Source organism: Hemicordylus capensis, chromosome 1, assembly GCF_027244095.1.
Source record: "Hemicordylus capensis ecotype Gifberg chromosome 1, rHemCap1.1.pri, whole genome shotgun sequence".
In the NCBI taxonomy this organism is placed as follows: Eukaryota; Metazoa; Chordata; class Lepidosauria; order Squamata; family Cordylidae; genus Hemicordylus; species Hemicordylus capensis.
The window spans coordinates 357,690,583-357,698,411 of record NC_069657.1 but is presented as its reverse complement, the minus strand read 5'-3'; the positions used below and the strand labels follow the sequence as shown (position 1 = coordinate 357,698,411).

The following is a 7,829-nucleotide window of genomic DNA, read 5'->3' as shown; positions in this document are numbered from 1 at the left end:
GTTGTTTAATTCTGAGGGATCCAATGCATGACATATTAAGGGAGAACATGACATATCAAGAGAGAAACACCATATGGGTGTGCCCGGAACTGGGAGCTATTGATCCAAACCAAACAAAATCAAATCAGCATCAAATTTGAACCAAACTGCATAGTCTAACAAAAGGATTTGTTAGAACCTGTGGCAGTTTGGTTCGTACTTTCCCGGTTTGAGTGCTGTACTTCTAAAGGGGAATCCAGTAATCCCCTTTACAAGCAAAGTGGGGGGGGATTCCCTAACTAAAAATGGGCTGAGGCCTGAGGGGGGTATGCTAGAAGGCACCTTACCCACTGTGGCGACAGCAGAGGCAGCTCCCTGATGGTGGTGGGCTGGAGGTGGCCCCTTTTGACCCTTCCACCCCCAACACTGCAGGCTGGTAGGTGGCCTAGTTCTGGTCCGCGGTGTGGGGTGGAGTGCTTGTGGGGTTGAGAGGGCCCGCTGCTGCTGCTGTGGAGCCACCGCTGCAACCAGGCAGTCACCACCACAGTATATAAGGTGGGCTCTTGCCTGTCCTCCTCCAATCCCACTGGCACTCCCTGCATGCACTGTGGATGACTCCAGGTGGCCCAGTTCCTCCTGGAGATGGTGTTCCAGTGCATTGACCTTTTGCACCAACTATCCTAATGACCACTAGGGGCACTGGGAGCATAGGCAGCTACTGAGGGTCTCCTTACCTGTCCCTGCTTGCCTCTGCTCTATGATCCTTGCCTTGACTTCTGGAGTGAGTCAGTCCTTCCTCCTAGAGAGAAGATGGAAACCTCTCTCTCTCTCTCTCTCCCCCGCCCCACCCCACCTATTCATTATGTGGCTGATAGACAGGACAGGACTTTCCTATCCCAAATGTATTTCATCAATAAACTAGTTAAGTAACTTAGACTCTACAATGATCTCCATGAGTGTTGCTTAAACTCTGCACTCTGTAAATGGAGTAGTAGCTTCCTTGGTGCTTTGCTAAATAATCACAAACCCCAACAGTTCCAGCCAATGGTGCAGGGTGGAGTGCTGGCGGGTCTGAGAGAGGCTGCTGCCAGGGAGCCACTGCAGCCTCCGAGGAGCTGCCACAGCATGTAAGGTGCCCTCTCACCTGCCTCCCTTTTTGCTCAACACTTTTTAAAGTTAGGTAATACCTCCTTTTCTTGTAAAAGGGTATAGTTACTGGATTCCCTTTTTACCAGTAAAACACTTGGACCAGGCAGAACCAGTTCGGTTCAAACTTGAACCGGCTCTCTCTTTTGAAGGGGTGGTCCAGTTCGAGCTCAAACCAGGCCAGTTCTAATCGAGACAGGTTTATCGAACCAGTTCCACACACACCCAAAACACTACCTCCTGGAGCTGTTCCTTAGGAAAGCAGGTGAGTACCTGTTATTTTAGATGAGTAGGATGCTAATGCTATGTGGAACTGATGGGACCATGCACAACTATTTCTGAGGATGTCAAAAATATGCCCATCACTGTTCAAAATTAGCAATCCCTTTCATTGATGAGTTACAGAATTTCTAGTTTAAAGCCTGGTAGAGGAAAATGAGGACTTGTGCAATAGGAGCTTGCTAGGTGTTGATTTAGCTAGTATATTAGGCAGGGGCGGAGCCACCATTGGGCCAACGGGTTCAAAGAACCCGGGCCGCCAGCCAATCAGGGGCCGTGAAAGAGGCCCCAACACACACACACCCGCGTCTGACCTCGGATGCGGGGAGGCTAGTTTAGCTCCAGAGCGGGGGCCGCGCAGCCCCTTCGGGAGCTAAACAAAGGCTGGCGCTGTGTTCGCAGCACCAGCCAGGAGCGTGTCTTCCCTGCTCCTGGTTGTGCAGCACCAGCCTAAGTAGCTCCTGACAGGGTCGCGCGGCAGTTAAACTCTCTCTGGGCCGAACGGAGCCTCAAGGCTCCGTTCGGCCAGACCACACCCCTGCGTCTGATGTCAGATGTGGGGGTGTGGCTAGCCGCCGGGGGTCCCACTCTGCCATTGATATTAGGAGTACTAATTCCCTATTGATTTCCAATTTTGCCACATAAATTTTTTTCACAGTCCTTATATTTGTTCTTTCAGCAACAACATAACATGGGTCATTATTATTCTCATTTTGCATAGGGAGAACAAAAGCTGAATGGTCCAAAGTAACCTACTGGCTCCATCATTGAATTCAAAATGGAATTACAGACTATTTAGGTCCAGATCCAAATGTTGTAATAATCAAACCATACCGGGCTTCATGGGAATGCAGTTCTTCTCTTAGCCTAAGAGGAGCCAGCATGTCAATGGTAGCGTATTTCTCAACACTAGTAATGGGTTACAATTGCCAAAGTGTCCTCTATGTACGAATGTACTACCTAGAACCCTTGAACTGCCTAGTACTAGGGTGCTAGTGTATCCACCACAAGAGGTGCACCAAGGTAATTTTGGTGTCCGGACCTAAAGAGCTTTGGAGCCCCTCCTCCCATCTCCCAGCTGCAAGTTAAGCATCATCCCCCTACACAAACACACACACACAAACACCGTGACACATGCAGTATTTTTAACACTTGGGTTCTTGAGGGCACAAACTGAACTCACAAGAATGTAAGAATATAAAACAGATATATTTATGCAAATATACATTAACAGAAATATGCCAACATGCAACTTAACATATTCCCATCCCACTAATTTCTTTCCCCACTCCCCGCTCTGTCTCTAAAGCAGAGGTCATTCTTGGCTGCCCAGTGCAGGTCACAGTCACACTTGGCTGCCCGGCATAACACAGGCCGACAGCATGGTGTGGTGACCACACCACTTTGGACAGATTAAAGAGGATTTGGGGGCCCCAGGGGGTGTGGAGACCCTGGACTTCAGACCAGAAGTCCAGTGGTAAGAGCACCCCTGACCCCCACCATTATTACCAGGATTATTGTTAGTTTATGGTGTGGATTAACAATAGAGGCACCCTTAATTTGGCAACTAAAGGTTGTTGTGAGCTCTCCGCCCCCTTTTTAATTGGTAATTGAGAGTGCTCAGAGGGTCCTTAGAATCTTCTGGAGGTTCCAGCCCCAGCAAAAAGGAGATTTAGGAAACCCTTTTTGTCTTATGGACTTGCTTCCTTATTGCAGGTAAAAGGGAAAGGGTCTTTCTTTTCAGAAAGAGAAGGGTAAATGGTTTTATGTAGGATAATATGAGTCAGTCTCTGAGAGTAAACAGGGTTGGTTGGAAAGTTAATGTTGCTGGAGCACAATATTGCTAAAAGAAATTTAAAAATGAATATTGTAATCAGAGGGCTCTTACCCCTGGACCTTGGGGCCCCAGCCCAATGGTAATAGTTATATGTATCTGTGTAGCAAAGTAAATGTTTAATAAGAGGGTCCTTAGAATCTTCTGGAGGTTCCAGCCCCAGCAAGAAGAACTGAGTGGGAGAAAAGGAGATTTTGGAAACCCTTTGTGTTTTATGAACTTGCTTCCTTATTTCAGTTCCCCATCACTCAATTTGTACACCAGTTTGAGACTCTGGACAAGCCCTATCAGCTTGTAGCATGTTGTCTCAGCTGCACACCCACGAGACCTTTTGTAGGAGTGGTATGAACTGTGCAAAAGTGCAATTGGGGCAATTTTTTTTAAATGAAAGAGACTGGAAGTTTGTGTTTGGTTTTGTTTTCTTTATCAAACCACATGCTACTTTGTGGAAAAGAAGCTATTTATAGGATAGCCCTGATATCATTGTATGTATGTTTTATGATTTGTACCATTTTGTAAACAAGTATTTTGAGTTTATTATTATTTGAGTACAAATTATTATTGTACATAAATTATTATTGTATTATTATTGAGTTTATTATTATTTGAATACAAATGCATGTGGACAAAGAAAACTTTAAATGCTTATAAATCCTTAAATTTGGTGTTAGAATTTCTTTCTTTCTTGCGATCACTGGTGGAAACACACTGTCTCAGAAAATATAGAGACTTTGAACCCAACTCCCCTCCTTCTTGCTGCATTTCTTGAGTAAGAAGAAGGGTTACACTGGGCACTAGTACATACACACACTACTGTGCCATGTATATGAACAGGGGGGAAAGATGCCTAGACATTCAGAAAACATAAAGGAAATGTAACCTTCTTCAGTATTTCCCCTCGTGTACAGGAATACTTGAAATGGTACAATCATGCACACCTTACTTCTTACTCACTGCCTTATGAGCCAGTCCAACATTACTGCTGGGTGAATTTGGCAGTCCTTTGGTGTGTTATTAGCAATACTGAAACGGGGAGCATCTGACGGTCACACTATTTGTGCTTCCTCCATAACATCAAGAGGGGAGGTGCTCATGTGCCCCCACATGGGGACGTGTGTGTGTGTGTGTGTGTGTGTGTGTGTGTGTGTGTGTGTGTGTGTGCATGCTGCTTCAGGGATGGGAGAAAATAAAGTATTGGTCTTGGGAAATGTAAGTTCTAGTGTGAGTTGGAGCATCATTTCATATTTCACTTTAGAGGGAAGCAGGACTTGCCTACGCGTGAAACAAACATCCCTGCCTAACCAACTAAAATGTACACTGAAGGGTGTTTTTTAAAAATTTTAATATCATGAAAAGATAAAGTCCTAAGAGACTCTACTCATTATGCTTTGTTTTATCAGACAACAGTCACACAGTGCTGGGGGTGCCAACTTCCCCCCCCCCCCATTTACTGCTGCTGCTCTTGTGTCTGTAACAGCAGGCTGTCATGCACGAAGTAAGTAGGTGCAACTCTTCCAGGCATGGAGGTCAAATGATGGGTAAGCATCACCCACTTCATTTCTGTGTGTCATTGAAACCACAGGAACACAGAGAGTAAAAATGTTGGCAGATCTCCACTGTGCAGCAGTGAGCCAGCAGGGGAAAGTGTCGCTAATGTGCACAAATAGCTTCCGAGCACAGAAGCTGTTCCATTAGGCCCAGTTCATGTCAAGTCAGGTCAAATGGAGTGAATGACTGCCAGTCGAAAATAGTTAACAATGCTTTGCACTGGATGAGGCAAGTGCAGGAGAACAATTAATGCAGACATGTAGAGAGATGCTGTGCTGGAGTAGTTGGAGAAGCACAGCTACACTTGGTTTACACAAAAGCAACATTCTGCTCCTATTCATCAATTGTTTCTCCTTTCCTTCTCCCAGACACATTTTCACTTTTAAGAGGGAACAGTGGTCCTTCATTCCTCCTTCCACATTCTTTGGAGCACCATCTATATTTAAAAAAAGGGGTGCCAGAAATAACAACACAACATGGTTATAAAATCATTGTTACATTTCTGATTCTGCCACAAAGGATGAACTACTTTTCTTGACAAGCAAGCTTTTACTTTTTTCTTTTCTTTCTTTCTTTCTTTCTTTCTTTTTACAAAAAATGAGGATGAATTTGGAATGCAGTTGTCTTCACAATCTGAAGGACAGATAGGGCCAAAGATTCTAAGAGAAAGGGGTCAGTTAGCTGAGAAGCTTTGAAAATGTGTTGTGAGCACAATAGAATATTTGCATAGGAGCATAATTTCCAGCTCTTAAAATTTGATTATTTGATTATTTATTTATTTATTTAAATATTATTGTCATCCGTTCTTCAGTTGACTACAAGAAAGCAAGGACCTAGCTGCTTTTCTTTATTAAATACTATGCTGCACTAAATGAAGATATTTCTCATTGATCTACATAGCTTGGGGATTCACAACATATTCTGATAATTGCAAGTAAATTAAACATAATTATTATTGATACAGGTGGACCTGCCCTGACATCTTCCTCAGATATCCAGATGTCCTTCCAACATGTTCCTTTATTATGTTTGTGTGGGAGTGGTTTATCTGAATTGCCACTCTGCACACAACTCAAATATAGTTTAAGCATCAACAAAGATGTGGTTATGGTAGACGTAGGTGCAACTAGATGAGCTTAATTTTCCCTTTGATTCCATCAGTGGTGATGGAGAAAAGAGAACAATTCACATTGTATAATCCCCTGCTGAAGACATCTATATTGATGATCCATGACCACTGGCAAGTGCTTGCACATGGTACAAAACTATTGATGAAAGAGCAGGGATTATTTTCATCTGCCCTCCTCGTTTCTTATTATTGCATTTTTACTATATTCATTTATTTTTCATTATAGTGAAATCCTTTATTGCTAGTGTCACTGATCTACAGAGAAATATCATACTAGCTTTCTCTACAATCTGAGTTTAAATTTTGATAGCTTAATCAGAGAGAAAACTCATCTATGTGTTTAGAACATTTATGGTTGCAATCTTGTTTTTTTACTCAGATTTCTTTTGCTACCAGTGTGTACAATATCAGAAGAGGTCTCTGCACAATAGTAGTAGCTATGGTTTCTTTTTTATTTATTACTAGCTGACCCCGCACAGAACATCTGTGTGCTCTTTGGGGCCGGCGGTTATCTTTCTCCCACTTCTGCCCCAGTCTCTGCTTCCAGGCCCAGCCACCTCTCCTCCCTACTGCCACTTCTGCGCCCCCCACTTTCTTCCCCCCCTCCTCGGCCTTGCCTCCACGGCCGGGCCAGGCCCTCCACCTCTGGCATCCATGGCCAGGCTGCCACCGCGGCAACCAATCCTCCTGGGTGTGCCTCAGCCAATCAGGCGAGTCTGCCACCCAGCCAATCAGCTGGGCTCTGGGACGCACATTCCAAGGCACACTCAGGAGAATTAATATAACAGATATTCAAATAGAATAAATAACTTAGCCATGGCCTTTCAGCCGCTAATAAAATTAAAGCAATTGGGTCAGTTAGCATAGCAGAAGGCTAAGGGGCTAACTGCACATTAGGTGCAAATGCACATATTAGCGTCCTAATACTTTTTTGGAAGGGGTTGGTTGAAAGCAGAGAAATACCCCTTTTCTTTTTCCCAGCTCTATATTACCCCACAGTGGCTTCCTATCTTCCAAAAGCAGTGGCTTGCCTCTTCAGCAGAGGAAACTACCCTGTCAGTAAAGGTCCTAACAAAATTGGCTACACTAATGCCCCACCCTCACCCCATGTACACACATCACTCCTTTAGTATGTGGCTCTAATCTGTTACATTTAGATGCTTTACTAGACACCACTCAGTAGATCCAGTTTCACTTCCTGACATCTGGGCATTTTCCAGATTACCCGCTCAAAAGCGACAAAATGCTTCAGTTCAATCAAATCACATTCAAAATGTAAATAGCAAAGCTACCTGAGCACTTTCCAGATTGCATAGTATCACAATGTTGCAATTAGGGGTGTGCATGGTCCGGTGGGCCCCCGGTCCGGCACGGGGGGGGACAGTTTCTTTAAGCGGGGGGGGGGTAGTACTTAACCCCCCCCCCGCTGCTCTTCCCCCTCCGGCGCTTGTCCTTTGTAAAATCTTCTTGGGGTGGCAGAGTTCTTCCCTGCCTCCCCTGCCCCCGTCGTTGTTAGTTAAGGCTTTAACGAGACGAGCGCTAGCAGCGTGCATGCGTCCTCCTCGGTGCGTGCGCTCGTCTCTGACGCTGCCATGCGCGCGCCGCATACGTCACGGCGCGCGCGCGTCAGCGTCAGAGATGAGCGCGCGCGCCGAGGAGGACGCATGAGTGCCGCTAGCGCTCGTCTCGTTAAAGCCTTAACTAACAACGACGGGGGCAGGGGCGGCAGGGAAGAACTCTGCCACACCAATAGGATTTTACAAAGGACAAGCGCCGGAGGGGGAAGAGCAGCGGGGGGGGGGTAAGTACTACCACCACCACCCCCGCTTAAAGAAACAGTCCCCCCGTGCCGGACCGCCGGACCACTGGACCGGTCCGGCGGTCTTTTCTATTGTGCCGGACCAAAACCGTGCA

At 45.6% G+C, this 7,829-nt stretch overlaps 1 long non-coding RNA gene across 1 annotated transcript; it reads right to left on the bottom strand.

Moving 5' to 3' along the window:
- Positions 1 to 2,594: 2,594 nt before the first annotated feature.
- Positions 2,595 to 6,510, bottom strand: LOC128339866 (uncharacterized). The gene is made up of 2 exons (XR_008313283.1): positions 5,340 to 6,510; positions 2,595 to 5,222 (listed from the first exon to the last, which is right to left on the bottom strand). It is a non-coding gene; the product is annotated as an uncharacterized LOC128339866 (long non-coding RNA).
- Positions 6,511 to 7,829: the final 1,319 nt, after the last annotated feature.